Raw genomic sequence first — 8,582 nt, forward strand, 5'->3', positions numbered from 1 at the left:
GGTTGGTGTCCTGGTCTGGGTGCAGGTTGGAAAAGAATTTCCAGACATGAGACAGAATGAGAGGGGGAAAAATAAGTTTATTAGACTGGGAGAGGCTGTTAGAACAGTGGGCCAGCTAAAGGGAGAACAATGTTGAACAGGGGTCCTTAGCCCACCTTTATAACCAGGGTACAAGGAGTGGGATTAGGTTCTTGTGGGGCTTTTGCTGATTGGATGAGGCATGTATACTGGGTGGGGGAAGAGTAGGGCAAATACCTTCTCCCTGTGGGGTAGGAGGAGAGAGATTATACAGTTCCACTAATAGTTACAACATGGGGCAGGGTCTGGTTTTTCTGTTCCTATATTCCAAGACCCTACTTGGTTTTATCTGCTCTTTCCTTCTTGGGTCACTGCAGTTGTGTTGCAGGAAGGGGGATCCCTTCCAGGGCCCAAAACTGGGTTCTTGTCTAACACTCGGAAATGAATTGCCCAAGGAGACACATCTGCTGACAAAGCAAGAGATTTTATTGGGAAAGGGCACCTGGGTGGAGAGCAGTAGGGTAAGGGAGCCCAGGAGAACTGCTCTGTCCTGTGGCTCGCAGTCTCAGGTTTTATGGTGATGGGAAAATTTCCAGGTGGTCTTTGGCCAATCATTCTAATTCAGAGTCTTTCCTGGTGGCGCATATCGCTCAGCGGAGGTGGACGCTAGTGAGAGGGATTCTGGGAAGTGGACGGACACACAGTGTCTCCTTTCAACCTTTCCCGAACTCTTCCGGTTGGTGGTGGCTTATTAGTTTCATATTCCTTATGAGGATCTCCTGTCATAAAACAACTCATGCTGGTGCCTGGCCAGGGTGGGCGGTTTCAATCAGTGTGCTTCCCCTAACAGTTGGATGGCATCAGAGACTCACGGACGTGAGTTTGAGCAAGCACTGGGAGATAGTGAAAGAGATAAGCCTGGCGTGCTGCAGTCCATGGGATCACAAAGAGTCCGACAAAACTGTGACTGCACAACAACAACAGGAAATGAGGTGGAGCCTGACTCCGCCATCTTGGTCCGGTAACAGTTCCCTTTACAACTCGCCAACGGGCCATCCGCCCTTTCTGTCGATTTCCTGACAGCCCACTGAAAGATTATACCTTAACTGCCTGTTAGTGAATGATTTGGGCCGTTCCTGGGTTTGGGTGATTACGAGTGGGGCAGGCAGGCATGTAGCGGCACTTCTGTTGGTGGATTACAGGGTAGGATACCCTTTTAGCATCAAATCCTGAGACTTTCCCATAGAAAACGGGCGGGAGACACCGACCCCCGAAAAGCCGGGCCCCTTCCCGGTTTCAGGGACCCATTGTCTCACCTCGTGGGTTGGGGCCTCCTGTCTGTCACAGCTCCCAGCCGACGTGTCAGCAGGACGCCGGAAGTGGTCGCAGGCTGCTGACGTCCTACTGCCCGCCTACCTGCGAAGCATTCTGGACGTGCAGTCCCCTGTGGGGCAGAGTGACCTAGAGGGACGGGTGGTCTCTCGGCGATGCCAGCTGAGAAGGGCGATGTTTCTTTCCCCTACAGTGAGGGAAGGGGGTTTTGTGGGGATGAAGGAGCGGGAAGAAAGCAGCATCATCATGGCACCCAGTGCTGGGAAGGTCAGCCAACTGCCCTCCTTAGCGCTTTCGAGCCCTGGCCTCGGAGCCTGATTGGCCCGGTCGCCAGGAGACTTCTTGATTGACAGTTGGGAGCCCTGACAGAGGGCGATTCCTGAGGGCCATCGGTGGATCCGGGCTTTTGCCCAGTCCTACGGTGATTCCCCAACCTCCCGCTGTCGTTTAGGTCTCTGGTACTAGAACCCTTGCGAGCGCCCGCCCCCAGGGCCTACCTCTTTAGTTGGGGGGCAGGCTTTGAATCTCCCGGCTTTCAATGTCAGTTGAAAAAGAAAAGTGAGTAACTCGTGGGAATAAAAAATGCGACATCTGAGCAACAATAGCAGAGAACTGTACTGCATAGGGAACTATATTCAGTATCCCGGGACTAATAATGGAACAGAATGTTTAAAAAGTGTGTATGTGTATCACTGAGTCACTTTGCAGTACAGCAGTAACACAACATTTTAAATAGTCTATATCCTGGCGGCTCAGACCATAAGGAATCTGCCTGCAATGTGGGAGATAGGGGTTCGATCCCTGGGTTGGGAAGATCCTCTGGAGGAGGAAATGGCAACCCACTCCAGTATTCTTGCTTGGACAAAACCATGGACAGAGGAGCCTGGTGGGTCCATGGGGTTGCAAAGAATCAGACATGACTAAGCAACTAACACTTTCATTTTATACAACTTAAAAAAATTAAGAACAAAACAAAAAAGAAAAATAACAGTAACATCCCATTCCCCAACAATTACCAGGAGGACGGTATCCATTTCACAAAGGACCAGAAACCCAGAGGGAGGAAAGGAAGTCAGAATTTAAGAGAATTCCAGCCTGCAAGCATTTTCTGGTCCCTCAGTTATGAGGCTTGCCACCTTCAGTCTGCATTCAGTAATACACCAGTTTAACATTTGGACCCCAAAGTGCCATACCACCTCAAAATAACTAACCATTGTCCATATTCCCTTTGTAGATTAGCAGTCCCCAGGCAGAAGGCAGATGAACCTCCAGGGTAAAGCAACTGGAGATTCATTCCCTCTGGACTGAAACTCTAAGACAGTAATAGCAGGACAGTTAAGGGAGGAGGCTGGGCCATGCCCAGACCATGTATCTCTCATTACCGAAATTCAGAGACCTCCCCAACCACAAATGAGCAGAAAGCCTCCAGACTACAGGCCAAAGGGGGAGCAATGTCAGGGAATACCCAGATATGTTTGTGGTAGGATCCATTTTGGCTAAGAGAGATGTGTGCTCACATGGAAGGATCCTGAGATATATCAAATATAGACTGTGAACCAGGCAAATCAAAATTATTGGCCAAAGGAAAACTGGAAGAAATGTCCCATATAAGTGATTCAAACTGCCAAGAGGGCGCAACTCAGGGACTCTCCTTCTGAGTCTGCCCCTTGCCTATGCACACATACTGTACTTTTTTTCCTCTTTGTAAACACTTTACTTGCTTCACTACTTTCTGTCTTTGTGGAAATTCTTTTCTGCAAAACCAAAGGGCCAGGGCACTTGTCCCTGATCACCGGTCTAGTGGCTAGGATCTGGAGCTTTCACCTATGGGATCCAGCCCAATTTCTTGTTGGGAACTCAAGCTTTGCTCCAAGCCCTTGCAGGCTGAGGCCACCCAAGATCAGTCTTATGACTTCATAAATCAGAACCTGAATTACAAAGGGGGAAATTAAGTATTCATAACCTCAAATTTATGATGATGCTTTCAAGTTTCATGTCTTAGGGCTTCCCTGGTGGTTCAGTGGCTAAGAGTCCATGCTCCCAATGCAGGGGGCCTGGGTTCCATCCCTGGTCAGGGAACTAGATCCCACATGCCACAAGTAAAGAATCCACATGTTGCAGTGAAGATCTTGCGTGCCACAAGACCCAGTGCAGCCAAATAAATATATGAAAAAATAAAGTTTCATGTCATAAACTTTCCTCAATAAAAGGCTATTAATAGGAGGGGGAGAAAGGACAAATAGAGCACAGAGAAATTTTAAGGCAGTAAAAATATATGATATTATAATCATGGATATACATCATTATACGTTTGTCCAAACGCTCAGAATATAGAACAAGAGTGAACCCTCAAGTAAAGTGAGCACTTGGGGTGATTATGATTTGTCAGTGTTGTTTCATCCTTGGTAGAAAGGGTACCATCTGATGAGTGATGTTGGTAATGGGGGAGGCAATGCATGTGTGGGGTCCCAGGTGGCTTAGTGGTAAAGAATCCATCTGCCAATGTAGGAGACGGAGGAGATGAGGGTTCGATCCCTGGGTTGGGAAGATCCTCTGGAAGAGGAAATGGCAACCCACTCCATTATTCTTGCCTGGGAAATCCCATGGTCAGAGAAGCCTGGTGGGCTACAGTCCATGGGGTCACAAAGAGCTAACCATGACTGAGCCACTGAGCACGCAATGCATGTGTACAGGCAGGAAGTGTATGGGAAATCTACCTTTCCAAACTGCAATTTTTAAAAAGTCATTAAAAAGAAACGGTTTTTAACACTTAATTTGTGCCAAAAAGGGTAAGGTAGAGAAACACAGTTCCTGCCCTCAAGAACCTGCCAGTTGGACTTCCCTGCTGGTCCAGTGTTTAAGAATCCACCTGCCAATGTGGGAAGGGAAATGGGTTTGACCCCTGATCTGGGAAAACTCCACATGCCATGGAGCAACTAAGCCTGTGAGTCACAAGTATTTAGCCCAAGGTCTAGAGCCCATGGGGGCTTCCCTGGTGGCTCAGACGGTAAAGCGTCTGCCTGCAATGCGGGGGATGCGGGTTCGATTCCTGGGTTGGGAAGATCCCCTGGAGAAGGAAATGGCAATCCACTCCAGCACTCTTGCCTGGAAAATCCCATGGATGGAGGAGCCTGATAGGCTACAGTCCATGGGGTCGCAAAGAGTCAGACACGACTGAGAGACTTCACTAGAGCCCATGAGCTGCAACTACAGAGCCCATGTGTCTCGACTACTGAAGACCATGTGCCCAGGGCCTGTGCTCCTGATATTCTGCAGTTAGCTATTACTACCCACAGTTGTGTCTTTCACACTTAGGTCTACAATCTGTGGTGCCCTGTACCAGGTGTGAGGTCTTGTACCAAGGCCACAGATGGCAGAGCTCCACAGCAAGGTCATCTCCGGAACTGACTAAGTCCCACTGTAACTGTTGCCAAGAACCCTCCTAGGCTTTACTGGCCACCTCCCTGACCGCATATTAGGTAAAAATACCCACCCAGCTACTCACCCTATAGAGCCTTAACCAATCACCTAATACCACCCTTCCAGCAGGAATTTTTCTCTTGAGTCTATAAAAATTGGCTACAAACCCATGAAAAGGGGTCTCAAGCTCAGTGGTAAAGAATCCACCAGCCAATGCAGGAGACGCAGGAGACGCAGGAGGTGCAGGTTCAATCCCTGGGTTGGGAAGATATCTTGGAGGAGGAAAGGGCACTCCACTTAGGTATTCTTGCCTGGAAAATTCCGTGGACAGAGAAGCCTGGTGGGCTACAGTCCTTGGGGTCCCCTAGAGGTGGACACGACTAAGCACTGCTAACCCATGAAAAGGGTCTTCTCTCCCGGATCTGTCGGGATGTTGGCCCACTGTTCTAACACATCTCCTGCTCTAAGAAACTCTATTCTCCTCTCATTCTGCCTCATGTCTGGAAATTATTTTCCAGCCCTTGCACAGACCATGACACAACGCATTTTGAACTTATTTTCTTGCATGAAGTAGGGGTTCATCCCCCAACCCTGACAACCACATTCAACAGATCAAGCTCTTTTTCTTGCTAAGAACTTTCCTATTGCATTACTGTGACTCCTTTGTGAGTCACATACCCCCGTGACTACATACCCCCGAGTCTGTTTCTGGCCTCTCTTCTTTCCCATTTATTTTTAAATTTATCTTTCAGCCAATATCACACGGCTTTAATCACTAAGGCTTTATACTACCTAGCATACAGTCTCATGACTTCCCAGGTGGCGCTAGTGGTAAAGAATACACCTGCCAATGCGGGACACGCAAGAGAGACGACTCCATCCCTGGGTCGGGAAGATCCCCTGGAGAAGGAACTAGCAACCCGCTCCAGTATTCTTGCCTGGAGAATCCCAAGGACAGAGGAACCTGGGCGCGCTACAGTCCATAGGGTCGCAAAGAGTCGGACACCAGTAAGCCGACTGAGCACACACATTCCCCAACTCTGTGTTCCCTGCCCTCCCTTCCCCCCACGCCAGCAGAGTGCACGAAACTCACACCGTGACTTTCTTAATTTCCCTCCGGAATGTGGAAGTAGGGCCTGTACACCAGAGGACAACGTTCAGACCACCCCCATCCCGCAGCTCCTCCCTGTGGCTTGAGGGGCGCACGCGCAGTCTCACGGCCGTGATTGGACGGAGCCGTATCACCGGGCGAGGGAAAAATACGTCACGGGCTGGTGGCATTGACGCGTCATGGTCTCCGCAGCAACCAGGTAGGGCTGCAAGCGGGGGAACTTCGGTGGCTACTGGGGTCCCGCTCTAAACTGAGGCGCGCGGCGGATCCCGATTCAAGCGCGTCGCTCCCTCTTGAGGGGAACGAAGCGATGTGGAGGCTGAGCGGACCCGGAGGGGCGCCCGCGCAGGAGTTCGGGCTCGGCGGTTTTTTGGTGCAGAGCCTCTCCTTCGCTACTCTCTGAGCGTCGGTTTGAATGTGAAAGTGAAAGTCGCTCAGTCCGACTCTGCGACCCCATGGACTACACAGTCCACTGAATTCTGCAGGCCTGAATACTGGGGTGGGTAGCCTTTCCCTTCTCCAAGGGATCTTCCCAACCCAGGGATCGAACCCAGGTCTCCCGCATTGCGGGCGGATTCTTTACCACTGAGCCGCAAGGGAGCCTCGATTGGCTCGGCTACCAGTGGGTGTAGGCGGGCGGCTGATCCGGTTACCCAGGTTTCCCCGATTCCGCGCCTGGCATGGCCGGGGCTTGAGGCACCTGCACCGTGCAGAGTTAGGGCAGCAGGTACCCTTGTTCAGAGGCAGAGCAGGGTGGTGCCTGCTGCGCGCCCGCGGGACGGCCACGACGTCTCAGGCTCTTGCGGCCCGTTCTCTGCCGTCTCCAAGTTGTGCGGCTTGGACTTGTGTTCTGATGTGCAGAATGCCCACCTATGAGTTTGTTGAGAAGCGAGATGAGGTTGCACGTGGATGGTACACGATCCAGGAAGTGCTTTTGATATCTCCAACCCGTGTGTGTGGAAAACAGAGAAAGTCAGTTTTTAGAACTAAGGGAGGACGGAAACAAAGTTAAATGGGGTGTACTGAGGAAAACCGAATGCCACAAAAAGGGTGAAGCTGGTGACCCTGGGCTCTAGAATTGGAGGACACCAGAGCAAAGGGACATTTTGTCATTAAGGCATGGAGTTTCCTACTAGGAAGGAACGGCAGTTGTCCTAAAAGTGAAAGCCAATTGTTCCAACTACATGTGGCACAGAACAGGCTCAACAAATGGTACCCATAGAACCCTATTTTTAGTTTGTTTTGCTGTAGTGGTTTGAGTTGACAAGTTACTTTTAAAATAACTTTTGACCTTTATATACACATATGTTTAGTGAACATAATACTTGGTTCTCTTAATGGAATTACCAGGAAGTGCTTTTCACATCTTCCAACCTGTATGCGGGGAAAACAGAGAAAGTCAGTTGTTAGAAAAATGGCAGATAGAAAAAAAGATCCTCAACGTGGTGATACAGGGATTGCTGAGTCGTGTCCGACTCTTCCTGACCCCATGAAGTGCAGCCGGCCAGGCTCCTCTGTCCATGGAATTTCCCAGGCAAGAATACTGGAGTGGGTTTCCAGTTCCTTCTCCAGGGGTTCTTATGGACACAGGGATAGAACACATTTTGCCTCCTGCATGGCAGGCGGATTCTTTACCACTGACCACCAGGGAAGCCATGATTCAGGGATAGAATCAGCAAAAATGATCTAATTCTTAAGAAGGATAGGCAGGGAAATGACTTTTTTGAGAGCCCACGAGAATGACTGTGTGGATATCTCTTACTCCTAATGCAGGAGAGTGTAGTGAGTGGCATGACTGGTACTCCAGACCATTTTGGGTGCTGAGAGCACCCACAGCCAATAACTGAGGGAAGCAGGCTTTTAAAGGTAGGCGTCTAAAAATAAATAAATAAATAAAAATAAATAAAGGTAGGGTTCTGGACTTCCCTGGTGGTCCAGTGATTAAAAATCCACCTGCCAATGTAGGAGACTCGGGTTCAATCCCTGGCCCAGGAAGATTCCACGTGCTGCAGAACATCGAAGTCTGTGAGCCACAATTAAGCCCCTTCGCCACAGCTGCTGAGCCCGAGTTCTAGAGCCCATGCACCCCAACTGGAGAAGCCACTGAAATGAGAAACCCACATACCACAACTAGAGAGTAGCCCCTGCTTGTGGCAACTAGAAAAAGTCTGCACACAGCAACAAAGACCCAGCACAGCCAGAAATAAATAAATAAAATCATTTAAAAATAAGACTAGTCTTCTATATAAAACATACTCATTCCAGTATAGGCATTGCTTTTGAAGAGGTCTTTGCTCAAGAATTTATATTTAAAGGTAATCTGAATTGTTGCCATAATACATCTTACCAGCCAGATGGAGGTTCCCAACTTTTTCCGAAGGTAATGAGGCTTCCATTTTCTCCTGTGGCTTATGTTGGGTGGGAGTGAGATGGAAGGAAGGGGTAGGGTTGTGATTAGGCCTTGGTAAAGGGTGACCAGTGACACTGAGTGCTCCTTCTCTTTGGGATTCTCTTGGTGGCATTTTGCTATTCCCTGAAGCAACATGATGAGATTTCCAGATTTACTGAAGTATATGTTATCCTAATAGGGCTTGCTTTAAAGGAAGGCATCCTGAAAATGGGTATACATGGAAATAGAGGACCATTTAGTTAATCATTTTTCTTTGCAACATTTGGAGATTCTTTGGGATCATATATTTTA

General features: G+C 49.1%; 1 long non-coding RNA gene across 2 annotated transcripts; it reads right to left on the reverse strand.

Annotated features, from left to right (window-relative positions):
- Positions 551-6,375, reverse strand: LOC102173120. 2 transcript variants are annotated; one of them, XR_001919721.1, is made up of 3 exons: positions 5,866-6,375; positions 1,335-1,537; positions 551-797 (listed from the first exon to the last, which is right to left on the reverse strand). It is a non-coding gene; the product is annotated as an uncharacterized LOC102173120 (long non-coding RNA). The 2 variants fall into 2 exon arrangements; XR_001919722.1 differs by lacking the exon at positions 551-797 and having other exon boundaries at positions 898-1,537; positions 5,864-6,375.

Source organism: Capra hircus, chromosome 19, assembly GCF_001704415.2.
Source record: "Capra hircus breed San Clemente chromosome 19, ASM170441v1, whole genome shotgun sequence".
Classification (NCBI taxonomy): Eukaryota; Metazoa; Chordata; class Mammalia; order Artiodactyla; family Bovidae; genus Capra; species Capra hircus.